This window comes from Geotrypetes seraphini, chromosome 3 (assembly GCF_902459505.1).
Source record: "Geotrypetes seraphini chromosome 3, aGeoSer1.1, whole genome shotgun sequence".
NCBI lineage: Eukaryota > Metazoa > Chordata > Amphibia > Gymnophiona > Dermophiidae > Geotrypetes > Geotrypetes seraphini.
Genome location: NC_047086.1, coordinates 317788063 through 317806253, shown reverse-complemented (window position 1 = coordinate 317806253; position 18191 = coordinate 317788063).

Sequence of the window (18191 nt, the reverse complement as noted above, 5' to 3'; positions counted from 1 at the left end):
CTCTTCCTTTCTCAGTGCTCATCTTAGGGGTCTCAAAGTCCCTCCTTGAGGGCCGCAATCCAGTCGGGTTTTCAGGATTTCCCCAATGAATATGCATGAGATCTATGTGCATGCACTGCTTTCAATGCATATTCTTTGGGGAAATCCTGAAAACCCGACTGGATTGTGGTCTTCAAGGAGGGACTTTGGAATCCCTATCTTAACCCATATCACCCTTCTTTATCACTGTGTTATTCACAGCATAAATCTTTGATTGTGGTATCCCAATGACATGCATGTCCGCTTCACATGCACACGTCACTCTTGCTTTGGAGTATTTGCCCATACTTTGTTGCATTACTTCCTTCTTGACGTCCAGTTGGAAACTTCCTTTAAAAAGTTCAATCAAGCCTTGAAACTATATAATATTAGTAAGGCACTCCCTCCAGACCAGGGTTCTCAACCTCTAACCCAGGAGTCTCAAAGTCCCTCCATGACGGCCGCAATCCAGTCAGGTTTTCAGGATTTCCCCAATGAATATGCATGAGATCTATGTGCATGCACTGCTTTCAAAGCATATTCATTGGGGAAATCCTGAAAACCCGACTGGATTACGGCCCTCAAGGAGTGACTGTGAGACCTCTGCTCTAACCTTTCCAGTTAGTTTTTCAGGATATCCACAATGTATATGCATGAGATAACTTGCATGCACTACTTCCATTCTATGCAAATCTATTTCATGCCTATTCATTGGGGGCATTCTGAAAGCTGACTGGATAATTTTGTCCTTTGGACTGAGCTGAGAACTGTTGCTCCAGACTGATGGGTAACCCAGTGCTGTTGGTTCTCTGATTTACGACTTGTCTCATAGACCCTACCCCTCCTTTTGTAGCTTACCCCCTCTTTTACTAAGGTGCGCTAACCGATTATCGTGTGCTAATCGAATTAGCGTGCACTAAACACTAATGCATCCATAGACTAACATGCACACATTAGTGTTTAGCGCGCGCTAATTCGGTTAGCGCACCTTAGTAAAAGAAGGTCTTAGTCTGTGTAATGGTCTTCTCTAATCAGTGGCGTAGTAAGGGTAGGAGGTGCTCGGGTTAGTGGCGCCCCCCCCCCCCCCCCGCGCCCTCCTCTCCATGCCCCCACTCTTTCAAAATCCCCTCGCTCTTTCCCGCACCCAATTCCACACTTGCGTTCTCCTTACCCCCTGTACTTCTTTAATTTTCACCAGCTTCTGCAGCATGTTCATCGCGCCGGCATTGGATTTCCTTCTGATGTCACTTCCTGGCCCCGTGACCCGGAAGCGATTCAGACAGGAGCCAAGTTGCTTGCGCTACCGAATATTATACAGAGGTACGGCGTGGTGGTGGGGAGGGATGGCGCGAGCATGGCGTGGTGTGGCAGGGCAGAGTAGAGAGGTGCCAACGACACCACCAACTTGGTGCCTGGGGTACACTCCCTTTTACAACGCCACTGTCTCTAATCTAATTTATTTGTTTAATAATTTGTTGCCATGACGTAACTTTTGGGATTTCCTTTTTCCTTGCCATTTTCCTTTTATTCACTTTGTAAACTGCTTAGAGAATTGTATTAATGGGTTGTATATCAAATAGAAGTCACCAATGACCAATAAGGGGGTATTGAATAAAATGTTGGTGCGTGGTAGATGCCTATTCTGAACAGAACCTAGGTGCCCAGATTTTGTTATAGAATATTAACTAGCATAACCTAATATTTAGGCACCCACTGTTACATTAGCAGCAGCACAGGCATCGGTGCGGGCTTTTAACACTATCATTGCAAGTTAAATGGCTACTGGCAGAATAGCGTTTATGAGGGGTGCTGAAAAGTTCTCAGCCCATCCAAGATGGGAATGATGTGGAGACGAAACTAACAAGTTCTTCCACCTATCCACCCCTAATTTCAATGCACTTGGCACATCGTGTCTGAAGTTTCTGTAACCCTTCCAATAAATACTCTGATTGGTCACTGAAATCCTGCTCTGCCTCTGCAGTCACCTCCGAATCACTGAAAATTGTCACCCTTTCAAACTCTTTTTAAGGTTTGGAAACAGAAAATAGTCAGATAAGAACATAAGAAGTTGCCCCCGCTGAGTCAGACCAGAGGTCCATCTCGCCCAGCGGTCCGCTCCCGCGGCGGCCCATCAGGCCTAGTGCCTGAACAGTGGTCCCTGATTAATTTTGTAACTTATCTCTAATCCCATCCCTATAATCTACCTCTACTCTTAGGGAGCAAGATCTGGTGAGTAGGGTAGATGGTTTATGCACTGAAACCCCAACTGCATCAAAACATCCATTGTTTTGCCAGCCTTGTGAGCAGGTGCATTGTCATGCAAAAAAGAGAACTTTCCGCAGCTTCCCTCTCCTTTTTTTTCCAATGCCTCCTTAACTGTATGGCCCCTAAGGAGATAGTAATTACAACACCTTTCTGATCTCCAAACACTGGCCATTACCTTTGCTGCTGACTTATGGGCTATGAACTTCTTTGCCCTTGAAGAACCTGAGTGCCGCCATTGCATGGACTGTTGTTTTGTCTTAGCATCATATTGTTGTAACCATGTTTCATCAACAGTAACTAGTTCCAAAAAGTTGGCATCAGCTTCTGCAAAATCAACTTGAAAGTGTCCACTCGATGTTGTTTCTCATCAGCATTCAAACATTAAACCGTTTTGGGAAAAAAACAGTATAGAAATTTAAAAAATTGGGCACTCATTTGGCTGACAGCTTCTGCATATCCAGCTGCTTGTGGATTATACACCCAGCAAATTCCCTAGATATCTGTAGTATCGCAGCAATTATTTTAGCTGATATTCGCCGATCTGCCAAAATCAGGTCATGGACATGGTCAATAATTTCAGGAGTTGACACCGTTTGAGGCCTCCCAGACCTTGCTGCATCTTTGTCTCAAAATCTCCATGCTGAGAGTTTGCACACTAGTTCTTCACTGTGGAGTATGATGGGCAAGTGCATCATACATTCATGGATTTCCTTTGGAGTTTTCTTCTATAGACCTAGGAACTTCATGATGTCTCAGAGTTCTATACTTGAAATTCCACACTTTTTGTTGACATGGGAAGGGAGAGATGATCACGTGCATACTCCAAAAGTAAATATGCCAGTCTATAACTTCTACATTGGCCAGTGTAATATACCAAATATCAATCAGTCAATGTATCTTCTATATCAAAAGATTTTCTCTCTCTATTTTTCGGGCATCAGACATGCCAGTTGTTCGCCTCAATTTTTGGCGATACAACAATCTTAGTGGCTATGGCTGTGGCTTCTTCATTCGCCCACTTGCTGAAAAGCTTTTAACGTTTTTTATGTTTTTTTAGGTTTTTTATATAAAGTGCTTTATGCTTTCACAAATGATTATAAAGAAATAACTTATCTTAAAAGCGTTGTTTCCTTGGTAAGATCGGGTCAGGGACCTGTCATAAGATCGGGTCAGGGACCTGTCATATCGACATGTTTCGGCGAAACATGTCGATATGACAGGTCCCTGACCCGATCTTACCAAGGAAACAACGCTTTTAAGATAAGTTATTTCTTTATAATCATTTGTGAAAGCATAAAGCACTTTATATAAAAAACCTAAAAAAACATAAAAAACGTTAAAAGCTTTTCAGCAAGTGGGCGAATGAAGAAGCCACAGCCATAGCCACTAAGATTGTTGTATCGCCAAAAATTGAGGCGAACAACTGGCATGTCTGATGCCCGAAAAATAGAGAGAGAAAATCTTTTGATATAGAAGATACATTGACTGATTGATATTTGGTACTCCGAAAGTAAGACATAGTGCCTTTTTTGGGCCCCAAAAAAATATGACACTGTCTTATTTTCGGGGAAACACGGTATGTATGATGGATTAAGTCAGCCAGCACAGTTTAGGTATGAATGACCTGTTTTTTTCAGCTGGGTATGGTTTCATTTGATTCCTCCAAAATGCAATAGTTTTCACCATGTAAAAGAATTAAATACAAATGAACTTACTTGGTAACTTTTACTACCAGGCAGAAAATCTGTGTAATAGTCTACCTTATAACCTTAAACCTACCGGTAATTACATTTTATTTCAGAAACATTTGAAAGCATTTAACTAAAATGTAAGTCATAATTATTTTCTAGAAACTCATGGTAAGCTCTTTGATTATAACCCACATTAACCTAGACAAGGTGCATTCGGGATATTAGAACTATATTAATACCGATATATAGCAAACTCACCTTCCTTACTGCAGAATCCACTTCTGTGTTGATGTGGAAAACTGGGGACAATAATTATATATTATTGGGCAGACACTACAACCACGTTCAGAGGATCATTTTCTATCTGTGCTAATGGTGTTATCATAAACTATTTGCTTCAGGATTTCTTTTATTCCTGTGGACAAGGCATAACCCACACTAGCCATTAATAAATGACCCCCTTGCTGCAGTGTACTAACATTTTTTCTCTTTGAGAAGAAACAGCTTCCCCTACCTTAAAGATCTTCACCTTAGGAAACACAAACTCTCTTTGACTAGATTCCTTTTAATCTGTCCCTGTTTACAAGGATGCCTTATCTTTCTACTTCCTCTGGTGGGCAGGCTGCCTCCTGTTTTTTTTAAGGAGGTTCCCTCTTACACATAGACTAACTAGCATCACTGGCCAGTACCACACATCCTGCATTCTGCAATTTTCATGAAGATAAAAGCCTTTTAAAAGGTAATTTACCAATCTGAGCAACCCATGACCTACTTTTGCTGCTGGCAAACTAGCAGAAAAATGCCTTAAATAAACTGGGCTCTGGCCTTTATAAATGGTGGTCATTATTGGCAGAAATTAGGTCAGTTAAGCACACGTGTGAATCAAGCACCGGTTTTCCTTGCCCCTCATGAGCCACAGGTCCTTTTATTTGCGCAATCGACTTTGACGAGGGGTCTACATGAAGGCTGTTTTTTCGCCTTTACGACTCTCGGCTAGGACTTCATCGATCCGGGAACCACTTTGCTACACCGCTAGGAGTGAATAATTACTGAACCACTTCACCGTATCAGTATTCCTAACTTGCTGTTTTTTTATTGATTTCAGGAGGCAGTTAATTACCGTATGGCATCTTGATGTTACCGTTTTTAATGAAGATCAGGAAACGAAGGCCCTCTTTTGCTAAGGTGTGCTAACCGATTAGCGCACGCTAACCGATATAGCACGCGCTAAACGCTAATGCATACATGTTAGTCTATGGACGCGTTAGCGTTTAGCATGCGCTAATTCGATTAGCACGTGCTAATCAGTTAGCGCACCTTAGTAAAAGAGGTGGAAAGTTTATGAAAAAAAAAAAAAATGTTGAATAGTAACTGCAGAATTTCAGAAACTGTTTAATACTTCCTGACAGTTCAGGCATGACTTAATGGTTTGTTGGTTTGTTTTCATTGCTTAAGAGTATAACTCCTACTTTAGCCCATGTGTGTGTGTATTATATTTTCATCACATATTATACCAGTGTATCGTAAACTGTGTGCCACGGCACATCAGTGTGCCTCCTGAGATTTCCGGTGCGCCGTGACACACTGGTGAGGAGGAGAGTAGTCCACGCCGGCTGACTGCCTACAGGATGTGCCTCTCGCGGCAAGAGGCATGTCCTATAGGCAGTCAGCCAGCGCAGATGACTCTCTTCTTGGCTGTTGTCTCTCCTCCTCTACCCGCACCTCCTGGATCCCTCCACCAGTGGGTCGCAGCCAGATAGGCCTCCGCGCATGTGCGGACATCAACGTGTTGACATCTGTACACTTCCGGGTGCCTTTCGTCCGGGGCACTGGATTTAGTGTGCCGCCTGCTGCAAAGTTTGCGAGACACTGCATTGTACCCTGTTTATTACTCATACTGTACATTGCTTTTCTTTCTTTCATCAGTAACCTGATCTCTAATGTTTTAGCTACACACAAAATCTTCCTAGCCTTGTTGATTCTCTTAACTGAGAAAGAATAAAGATAGATTTTCTTTTGCTTATTTAAAGGGGCCTTTGCACATCCCAGGGGAGAGGAGACATGGGCTGTCATTTGCAATAACATAGGAAATGATGATAGCATATCCTAGGCTGTTGCATGTGGCTAAAAAACAAAAACAAGCAGGAAAATAACTCAAATTTTATGTCTTTTTATCAATTATTGCACTCACCAAAGAGTGTACACTGTGGCAGAGGGCCCACTTTTCCTGAAGAGTGCACATAATTTGCAAAGAACAGTAATCTCAGTTATCCAACCATCCAGTATATCCCCAATGATGTCATTGTGACTCCCCCCCCCCAAAAAAAAAAAAAAAAAACTTTCCTGGCATTCAATTCTTTGGAAGAGCAGTGCCTACCTCTGTTTGGCTTTGCAACTGAGACCCTGCTTTCACTGTAGCACTTGAAATACACATTTTATAAGCAATTTCAATGTGTTCTGTGTTATCTGATAAGGGACCCAGACCTGTTTATGTCAGGTAATCGAGACTGTACTTTTTGCACTTTTGTAAGCATTTTTTTTTTTCTGGACAATGCACAAACTATCACGCATGTGTGCACTATCAAGAAAGAATGCATCCTCAGTGCACATACCAAAACCCTCTTTAGGAGGTGTTTGTTCTTATGGCCAATAGTGTGCACTCTTTGTAAAGAGTGTGTGCACTTGATGGTATAGCTCCCACAATGAACAAAATGCTTGGTAAGAAAATAATGTTCCCAGAAACAACATGGGAAATGACACAAAATAAAAAAATTTCAGCTGCCCAACCCTAGCGGATAGTATTTGGATAGAAGTGAGTGCTGAGTGGAAGGAACTATATTGCTAAGATACTCCCCTCTAGGAGTGATCACTTTGGTACAGCCCAGGGATTGGTCTGTACCAACTTTGTATTTCCTTCTGTCAAGGGTTGTAAAAGCAAGAAATACCATGAGGTCGCACCATGGAGCAATACAGGTGCATTATAACATTCTTAGTCTTGTTAACCATCCCTTTTTAAATAATTTCTAGCATCCTGTTTGCTTTTTTTGGCCTCCGCCGCACATTGGGCGGAAGGTTTTATCGTAAGAACATTTTAGAAAACAACTGAAGACTTATCTTTTTTCAAAATATTTGGTCGATTAAGGGCTCCTTTTATCAAGCAGTGCTAGCGGTTTAACGCACATAATAGCATGCGTTAAACCGCCGGCCGTGCTAGCTGCTAATGCCTGCCTTGAGCAGGCGGTAGTTTTTTGGCCAGCGCAGGGGTTAGCGTGTGATTAAAAGTCACGCACGCTAACCCTGCTAGCACGGCTTGAAAAAAGGAGCCCTAAATCTCTAATGCTTTCTTCCTTTGTATTATGTATAACTTTTGTGAACTGCGGTATAGAAATACGATGTTATGTTATGGTCAGTGTGTCAAAAAAGGCGCAAAAATGGGATGTATGAGGTGCTTTTATGTTTATAATGTAATTGTTTTTATATGTATTTATTACTTTTCTTTGCTGTTATTAATTATACTTTTTTATATAAATAATTTGCATGTTATTAACTTGTTTATATCCATGTATGTATTTGTAGACTCCTGAGGCAGGCCGGTTAGGCCGAAACATGTGCATGTCGGGTCATTGAGTCATTGGATGAATTTATGAGACTTTGGATGAATTAAAGCATTTGCATTTATCAGATGAGTTGAAAGAATTTTTTTTTGGTGTACACCATTCTGATTGGGACAATTCCACTCTGGTTCTATGGTCAGTGTGTCTGTCAGAAAATTACTCCATACCATAGCTATTGACATTGCATCATTATTTAGGTTCTGTGGTGATTCTTCAAGTTTTCACTTTTTACTTTGCATTGAATCCAAATTTCTTTAAAATAATTGGCCAGTTAGATAGCAGTAGGTGGAATTAACCCAGACTTATCAAGTATGTCTTTGATATCTATTAAATAATTCACCAATTGGAAAAGCTTTTTTGTGTGTATTAGAGATCTCTTTATTTATCAATCTAGTGTAATTTTCCTTTTTTGACTTGGGGACAGTTCACCAATGGGCTCTAAGTGATTTAGCTAAATGCTACGACGTCCATAGGAATATAATGGGCATCTTAGCATTTAACATGCGCCAGCGGTTAGCACTAAATTGCTTAGCATTCAATTATAGCTGTCCTCCAAGAATTTCTATTATGGCTATTATGCCATTCATTTTCTAACCTACAGGATTGTTTTAAAGCTAATAACTCAGTATTGAACCATTTATCACTTGTTCATGCAAGATGCATTTTTCATATTTCAGGGCCATCACATCTAGAATCTGCTTATTAACTTTATTCCAGTTATCCATCTAGCACATTGCCTTCCATTTTCCTCTAGGAACAGTTTCTTTGGTACTCTCTCTCAATCCTCCTTCTCACCAGCAGACACAATAGATAGGGTTGGCTCTGCCACTAGGCAGACTAGGTATTCACATAGAGTGACAGAATTGTGGAGGGCAGTGGCATGGTTCTGGCATGCTAGATCTGTCTCTCTGGTGGGCCTACTGCTGTCATTCTCAGATGTCCTCCTGCACTGGCCCCAAAGCTTATAAAAGATTTTATGCTGCCTATTCTCTCCCCTCTAAAACAAACTTCCTGTTGAGGAATGGGTGAAACATGGCAGTGCTTCAGCGCAGGTCTGTAATTACGAAGCCTGTACAGTGCAAAATCTTTAAGTTCAGAGCTGGTGGGAGGAGGAGGAGTGGCAGTAGTGGCCTAGAAGCAGGGAGGGAAATTCTGGACAGAGTGGTGGTAGGGAGGGGGAGATGAGATGTTGACTGACTAGGTTGGAGGAGGGGGAAAAGGGAAAAGGGAGATACAGTCCAGTCCACCTGAGGGAGGAGGTAAAGAGGAGAAGGGACTTCAGGGACTTCAGCTTTCTTGCCCTATCCAAATTAAATCCACACCATTACAGATTGTTACAACAATAAAATTATTGGGTGTAATTTTTGATGCAAGTTTCACATCATGAACAAATTAGTGCAGTTGTTGGGAAATGTTTCTATAGAATGAGAATGATCAGTTCATTATTAAAAATTGTTGACTCTACAGCTATTAACATACTAATACACTCGTAATCTCCAGTCTAGACTACTGTAATGCGCTCTACAAGGGCATTACACAGAAAGAGCTCCGTCACCTCCAAATCATTCAAAATACATCAATAAAAATGATCACGAACTCTAAAAAATACAATCATGTTGCCCCATTATTGAAAAGTGCACACTGGTTACCAATAGGATAACATAAAATTCTTTTGACATTTAAAACATATACTACTAACTGTCCTGAATTCATAAACAGACTTTTGATCCCCTTTAATCTCTCAAGAGGCCTACGTTCCTCTTTAACTCACCTTCTATACGTTCCCTCTCTTAATCATATATATACATTACATACATCTATCTTCTCGGTAACTGCCCCATCTATTTGGAATGCTGCTCCACTGGATCTAAGAGAAGAACCATCATTGGATTGGTTCAAATCTAAATTAAAAACTTTTTTATTTAGAGGCACATTTAATACTTGAGTGTCCTTTTCAGGAAGACATAGGGCTGTTAATTCTTAACTCATTCTTTTAGCGGAATTTTAGACACTATTTGCTCCCTTTCCTTTTGTTTTTTTCCCTTTTATGTTCTCTGCTATTCTTATATTGTAGTTCTTCCCCTTATTACCCTATTGTAAGAATAAGTCTGTAAACGTCGGTCTTTGTAAAAAGCACAAATTAAACCTACTGATTGTATTTTATTGTGCATCGCTTGAAACTTTGTTTAGATGATTAATCAAATTTTTAATAAAACTTGAAACTTGAAGAGGTTGGTTGGGGGTGAGTGGTAGGTAAAAAAGGACAGATGCTGGCCATAGGAGTGAGAGTGGGTGGGGGAGGGGAGAGAGAAAGAGATGCTGACAATCTTGGAGGCATAGATTGTGGAAGGGAAAATTCTGAACTTTAGTGGAGGGATTAGTAGAGAAATTGCCCCTGAGGGGGCAAACAGCTGATGGCTTGCCTGGGGCATCTGATAAACTTGGACTGGATCTGACTATAAATGCTGCTTTCCCAAAGAGTCAGGGAAGTACTTGCATGCGCCAGCATTTTGCCATTACTGGTCTCTGCCCCTCTTATTCTCTCGCTGACTCCACATGGCTGTTTTGACATACTTGATCTCTTTCTCTCTCTCTGTGACTGGTCAGGTCATCTGTCCTAATGGCTAGCTCACTCTCCTTCTGCTGTCCCAAGATCTCTGGATGCCTCATTATTACTTTATCTCTGTATAGTTTCCTGCCACTTCTCAATCCCCACAGCTCTCTACTTCTTCTTTAAGGTCTCCTTTTATGCCCTTAGCCATGAGCTGCTTTAATGGGCTTTGGGAATCAACAAACCACAATGGATGTCCAAAACATTTGGTCTGCAATTTTATTAGTCAAATCACAGAATTGTGTGGTGCCTCGACACACACATGTTTCAGCCTCTACGGCCTGCCTCAGGAGCTGGCAACAATCAGGCAGAAGCGTGCATGGTGTGGGGTTGCTTATTTACTTTGGTTGCAATCAGCGTCTTACATACGACTCTCCACATATTAGCTTTTCCACTTATTCACCATTATAGAACCCTCAGGGACCCCTGAAGACTTTTTGTCGAAATGCGGACCATGTTGGGTCCTGTATCCTTAGGTTTTATGTGGATTACCTTATTTTTATGTGGATGATCTTATTTTATGTGGATGATTTTATTGTGCCTTTGGAACTTTGACATTCTTAATAAAGTCCATTTAAGGAACATCGTCACTCCACAGTGGGGTTTTTTTTTTTTTGGTTTCTTGTGGGGTTGCTTTGTTGCATATGATCTGAACAGCTTGCCATCACTGACTGAACCATAAGTTCTGCTTTATATCAGAAAATTCTAGAGAAGAATGTCAGGCCAACCATCCTTGAGCTGAAACTGAGCCAAAACTGGATCATGAAGCATTCAAGTAAATTTACTATAAGATAACTGAAGAAGAAAATGTATGTTTTACAGTGGGTAATTCAAAGTCCTGACCTAAACTCTATTGAAATGTTGTGGCAGGATCTGAAATGAACTGTTCATTCATGGAAGCCCTCAAAAGTCAAAAAAGCTGAAACACTTCTGTATTAAGAATGGGCAAAAATTCCCCAAGAGTGATATAAAGACTGATCAACAGTTACAGGAAACGTTTAGCTGAAATTATTGCAGCTCAAGGAGGTGCCACTGTTTATTGAATGAAAGGGTCACATGTTTTCACACAAGGGTACTTATTGTTGAATCTTTTTGCTGAATAAATAATCAAAACATATCCTTTTTCTCTTAGTTGTTTATGAAGTAGGGTTAATTTATTTGCTCTTAACAGGGTTGAGAAGTAGGGTTAACATGTGTTGAGAATAAATTATGCTAAAATACTGCACATCCTAGAGCAGGGGTCAGCAAACTTTTTTGTAAAGGGCCAAATAGTAAATATTTTAGTGTCTGCGGGCCAAGGGGCAAACTCAAGGATATTTTTGTAGACAGGCCTACTTAAATAAGCAAAAAACAAGTTTTTACAAATTTATTGAACAATAATAATAAAAAATATAAATAATAGATTACAATAAATCAGTTGGACACATTTCTTCGGCTGCGACAATTAAACATGATTTAATTAACTTGCCATCAATGAACGACTTTCCTTCCTTGGCTAATAAATGAGATACTCGTAAACTTACTTTAGTTGCAGCCTTATTTTTATTTCTCATTTTCATGAAGAAATTGTGTTGCAATGAAATATTGGATATGGACATGCACTGGTCATAAAATGAGAACAATAAATGATATAGATAAACTATTACAGATTCACGCTAGAACAGAATGAGCAGAATAGCGATACATGCAGTACTATAAACACCGCTGAACTGTAACTGCAACCGTATGGCGTCACAGTAGAGGCCACCAAGAGCGAGAGAATGAGAAGCTACAGGAGCACCACATATGGTCTTTTCTCACAACTCCGCAATTCGGCTGTCAGCTGTTATAGTGTGTACTTTGAAATTTTAAATAATTTGAAATTGTAAAATCTATTCTAAGCACGCGGGCAGTACAAAAAGAGGCGATGGGTCGGATTTGGCCCACGGGCCGTTGTTTGACAACCCCTGTCCTAGAGAGCTCACAGATGTTTTCTCAGCCCTGTAGACAGACATAGATAGGACTATTTTATCTAGGTGTAATGTTTAATAATAATAAAATTTTATTTATAACCCACTATATCTTGACAGTTCAAAGCGGTTTACATCAAGAAGATCTTCCAGGCGCAGATGAAATACATACAGAAAAATATCTATCACATAACCAAAATTTCTTAAACAAATTTGTCATATAAGTCTTCACAGATCTGCTAAACATTTGGTAAGAAATTGAATTCAGAAATAAACCAGTCCAAACACCAACTTGATAAGGTGGAGGGGCATAATCAAAAGAAACATCTAAGTCTGTTTTTGGCCTAAATCACTAGTTTCCCAAAGTAGCCTAAGTAACATGTCCATTCCCGAAAAATACGTCCAAAATGTTTCTCCCCCCCCCGAAAATCATCTAGTTTGATAATCAGCCGTTTGATTGTCCAGACCGCTAAGTCATCTATCGTTATACCCCATTCTCGTCCAAAACTTCATCCAAGCCAAAAACGCCCAGAACAAGACCTTTTGGACATGGGTGGGGTCAGCAAAGTGATGGACTGGACACTCAAACATTGCACCTCAGTAGTGGGGTATCTTACATGGCTCTGCTGTGAACGTCACAAAAAAGGTACCATATAAACATCTCACCACAACTTCCTTATAGGTCATGGTGAGCCCCAAAAAACACCCCCAGAACCTACTAGACCCACCTGTCTACCACCCCAATAGTCCTTATGGCTGCAGGTGCTACTTATATGGCAGTACAAAAGGGTTTTGAGGAGTGCACCTGTTTCACTATGAATGCAGTGATTAGAGTGGCTTATGGGCCTGGGTCCTCCTCTCCATGGTTTACTAACCCACTCCCAAGACCACTTAAGCCACCTCTGTGCAGCTCTACTAGGCTTTCCAATGCCAGACTGCCAGGTGCTGATGTTCTGGAGGTAGATGTGTATGTTTTATTACGATTTTTATGGTGGTGTTGGGGGGAGGGGGGGTCAGTGATCACTGGGGCAGTGTGTGTGGGGTCTGTACTTTGTGTCTGCCGTGCTTATCTGGTCACTTTGGATACCTTTTTTGCCACTTAGACCTGTTTTTACATGGCCTAAGTCACAACATACAACTTCCATCCAGGCAGCCTCGTTAAAGTTTTGATTATACTTGCAGTACAATTAAATTTAGATCAACCCATGTCCCGCCCAAATTCCGCCTTCACCACTGGTTGGTGCTTGATCTCCTTTATTAGATAATATGACACTGACGCGACACGATCGTGTTTCGGCCTAAAAAGTCTGATTGTGTGAACTGAGGAGAAGGGTATTGGAGATTCACAAACGCGTGATACTTCTCTTTTAGTCTTTAAAAAGACTTTTAGTTTGCCTGTCAGCAAAAGAAGAATGATTTAATTAGTTGAAGTGAATCAAAGGATCCCCATAGGGGATTGTAGTATTTCCTTCTGCCACTGTATGTGGGTTACAAGGCAGGCACATGATCCTTTGATTCACTTCAACTAATTAAATCATTCTTCTTTTGCTGACAGGCGAACTAAAAGTCTTTTTAAAGACTAAAAGAGAAGTATCACATGTTTGTGAATCTCCAATACCCTTCTCCTCAGTTCACACAATCAGACTCTTGAGGCAGGCCTTTTTAGGCCGAAACATGATCGTGTCGCGTCAGTGTCATATTATCTAATAAAGGAGATCGAGCACCAACCAGTCATCTTCTTTGTTTGTTTCTTTGCCTTCCATGTTCCGGGAAGGAGGAATCTCCTGTTTTCGCTGATCAATTATTGCAGAAAAACATCCAGATCATAAGCCTGCCCTAGTCCCGTTCAAACCACACCTCTAACACAGTGCAGCTTGAGACTAAGATGCACTGTGGACAACCATTTTAGAAATTCATCTAGAAAACAGATTTCAAAAAGCAAATTGGAAGGGTTTGGCAAGAAAAACGATCATCTGGCTCCTTTTGTCACATTTTGGACATTTTTATTTTGATGTGCTAATACAGTATTCCCTTTCTATTCCACAATCAATTACTGACTTGAATCTGTCTTTACCAAATATTTATTTGACTTTTTCAGTTCTCTGTAAAATTTTAGGTGGTAATTCTATAGAATACTACCTTTAGTACAAATCAGCACTGATGTGCCAAAATGTATTTATACCTACTTATGGCTCCCTTTTATGAAGCCGCATTAGACTTTTTTTTATCGCTGGCCACAGTGATATTAGCTCTGACGCTCATATGAGCATTGGTGTTAATATTGCCTTGGCCAGTGATAAAAATGCCTAACATGGCTTCATAAAGGAGGGGTATGTGTGTATGGCAGGCCAATTATTGGATTCTATAAAATGCATGTATCAGTGGGAGACATGCCAAAAGACTCGGGTATTGTGAAAACCCAATAGATCTAATGAACACTTTCACAAAAAATATATATGTAATGTCTAGTGGATACCCACTTAAAGTTCGATCGGATATGTTACACCCTGAGGCAGCAGACTTGTGAAACGCTGGCCACCGTTGGTGTACCGATCAAACAGAAGATAAGTGGAAAGACTAGTAATATGTTTTCTTCTATCTTTAAGTGCACATAATTTAAACAGCACCGAGCAGTGCTTTTATCTATCTGCAATATAACAGAGGTTTTTTGCCAGTGAGGTTATCACCTAACCACCTTTAACCACCTTTTGTGGTGGTGGGAGGGCCTCAGTCTGAGGCGTTTACCTCTGTTTTTTGAATTGCACATTGTGATCAAGCCTGAGCGGAGCTATGGGTATCCACTAGACATTACATATATATTTTTTGTGAAAGTGTTCATTAGATCAGTGGGAGACATGTCCATGTCCCACCCAAGCTCTGCCCATGTAGAATCCCCCTCACAGATGTACCCAATGCCCAACCCTTATAGATTATTGCATAGGACAAATGTATGGAAGTGGCAATTAATGTGCCATTCACTCACACATGTGGCATCTAACTGCTTCACCTTTTTAGTATTTGGGTCACAAAACCTGTTGTGCAAAAGTGTGTAAAAGCCTGGCCTGGCTTTTCCACACTTATGCAGATTGGATTTGTTGAATCCAAAGCATGTCTTTTTGTGAATAATGAACTTTACTTGTGTCTTTACTTCAGTTCCATTTAAAAATATGAATTTTTGTGGATACAAGGTTCTGAAGCTTGAGATCAATGTTTTCCTTTCATTTGAAGAACAAAAAAAAAAAAATCTACCGTGTTTTTTTTTTTAGATGATTTTAGTTCACATAAGATATTTTCTAAGTAAGTATTTACAGATGTGTTCTTCAAGGTTCATATTATCTTTAAAAAGACTTCTAGTTTGCCCTGTAAATGACTTAAAATATTTATATCATGTCCTCATTAGAGTGAGATGGCAGGGTGTGCTCTGCAGTTTAACAGTCAGCATGGTAAATACAGTATGTCACTTTCCAAATTAAAGACCTCATACAGGTTCCAAGGTAAAATCCTTCAAGTTCCAAGGAATTGTCTCATCACATGGGATGTACCAGCCCTTCTTGTGGCTACACTTAAATCATGCTAATTCCATACTTTGTGTTTTTGTTTTCCGAAATGATATGAGATAGTGGGTATGGGAGTAGACTCAGTTAGACGTTGGAAAAAACTGAAAGGAAACACAATTGTGTCAGAATGAAAGAAAGTAAGACTGTGTTAAAGGGAAAACCAAAACGCCTCAGTTGAGAGTTAGAAAAATGACTTCTGTCAGTTTTGTTAGCTTTCTCTACAGTCCATACAAAATAATATTTTTCTGAATTTCCATGTGAACTGTTCTGATCTCCTAATTTATTTATGTTTAGACATTAAAATGTCTCTACTTATGCTCTGCGTATGGTTCTTTGAATAGGTAGGCCTCCTAGAAGTCTAGCTCTGCCCAGAGTATCATGTGACTTTGAGCAGACTCAAGAAGAGTGGTGCAACTGAGCTGGTAACAAAGAAAGCAGATGAAGTCAGTACTACAGATATAGTGGACGATAGCATAATACATTAAAAACATAAGAGCAGCCATAGTAGGGTCAGAACAATGGTCCATCTAGCCCAGTCTCCTCTTTCCAGGTCACAGTACATGGCAGAAACCCAAATAGTAGCAATATTTAATGCTACCAATCCAGGGCAAGTAGTGGCTTCCCCCATTTGTCTGTCTCAATAGCAAATTATGAACTTTTCCTCTAGGAACTTGTCCAAACCTTTCTTAAACCCAGCTATGCTAACCGCTGTAATCATAATCTCTGGCAATGAGTTCCAGAGCTTAACTATTTTTTGAGTAAAAAAAAATATTTCCTCCTATTTGTTTTAAAAGTGTTCCCGTGTAATTTCATTGTGTTCACTGGTTTTTGTACTTTTTGCAAGCGTGAAAAATTGATTCGCTCATACTCATTCTACACTATTCGGGATTGTGCAGACCTCATCTATATCCTGCCTTAACTGTCTGTTTTCCAAGCTGAAGAGTCCCATTCTCTTTAGTTGTTCCTTATACAAGAGGAAGTCTGTCCCTTTTATAATTTTGGTCACTCTTCTTTGAACTTTTTCTAATTCCACTATATATATTTTTTGAGATACAGCAGTCCAACAAAAGACAAGGGAGGTGTCTTTTCAAGCAATAACAGACTCTTTATTCAATCAATGGCAGAGTTTTTGCTCAAAATGGATAAGAACATAAGAACATAAGCAGTGCCTCCGCCGGGTCAGACCACAGGTCCATCCTGCCCAGCAGTCCGCTCCCGCGGCGGCCCAAACAGGTCATGACCTGTCTAAATCACCAGAAGGGGCCCCCATGCCACCTTGGTTTCCTATTGAGTCCTATCTTCCCATCAAAGTCCTAGCCCTCCGGTCTTGCACATGCACGACCTGGTTGGGATTCTATATTTATTTTCTGGTTAGCTTTCTCAGTATCCCACGATCCTTTTATCCTTCAGGAATCCATCCAGTCTCTGTTTGAATCCCTGTACCGTACTCTGCCTAATCACTTCCTCCGGTAGCGCATTCCAAGTGTCCACGACCCTCTGGGTGAAAAAAAACTTTCTTGCATTCGTTTTGAACCTATCTCCCTTCAGTTTCTCCGAATGCCCCCTCGTACCTGTTGTCCCCTTCAGCCTGAAGAATCTGTCCCTATCCACCCTCTCTATGCCCCTCATGATCTTGAAGGTCTCTATCATATCACCCCTGAGCCTCCTTTTTTCCAGAGAGAAGAGCCCCAGCCTATCCAACCTCTCAGCATATCGGCAGTGTTCCAGCCCTCTTACCAGTTTCGTTGCTCTCCTTTGGACTCTCTCAAGTACCGCCATGTCTTTCTTGAGGTACGGCGACCAATATTGAACGCAGTATTCCAGATGCGGACGCACCATCGCTCGATACAGTGGCATGATGACTTCCCGCGTCCTAGTTGTTATGCCCCTCTTTATGATGCCCAGCATCCTGTTGGCTTTTTTTGAGGCCGCTGCGCACTGTGCAGATGGCTTCAGTGATGGATCCACCAGCACACCCAAGTCTCTCTCAAGATTGCTTTCTCCCAACAATGCCCCTCCCAATTTGTAGTTGAACAACGGGTTCTTTTTCCCTATATGCATGACCTTGCATTTTTCCACGTTAAAGCGCATTTGCCATTTGTTTGCCCAGTCTTCCAGCTTGTCTAGATCCCTTTGCAGGTCCTCACACTCCTCCCTGGAGCTAACTCTGCCGCACAGTTTGGTATCGTATGCAAATTTTATAACCTCGCACTTTGCTTCCTTTTCCAGGTCATTGATAAATATGTTGAAGAGTAACGGCCCCAGCACCGATCCCTGTGGCATACCGCTTGTGACTCCCCGCCAGTCAGAATATTGGCCCTTTACTCCGACCCTCTGCAGTCTACCCGACAACCAGTGCTCGATCCATCTGTGCACATCCCCTCCCACCCCGTGGTTCCACAGTTTCCTAAGCAGCCTTTCATGTGGCACCTTGTCGAAAGCCTTTTGAAAATCGAGGTAAATGATGTCTATGGGTTCCCCATTGT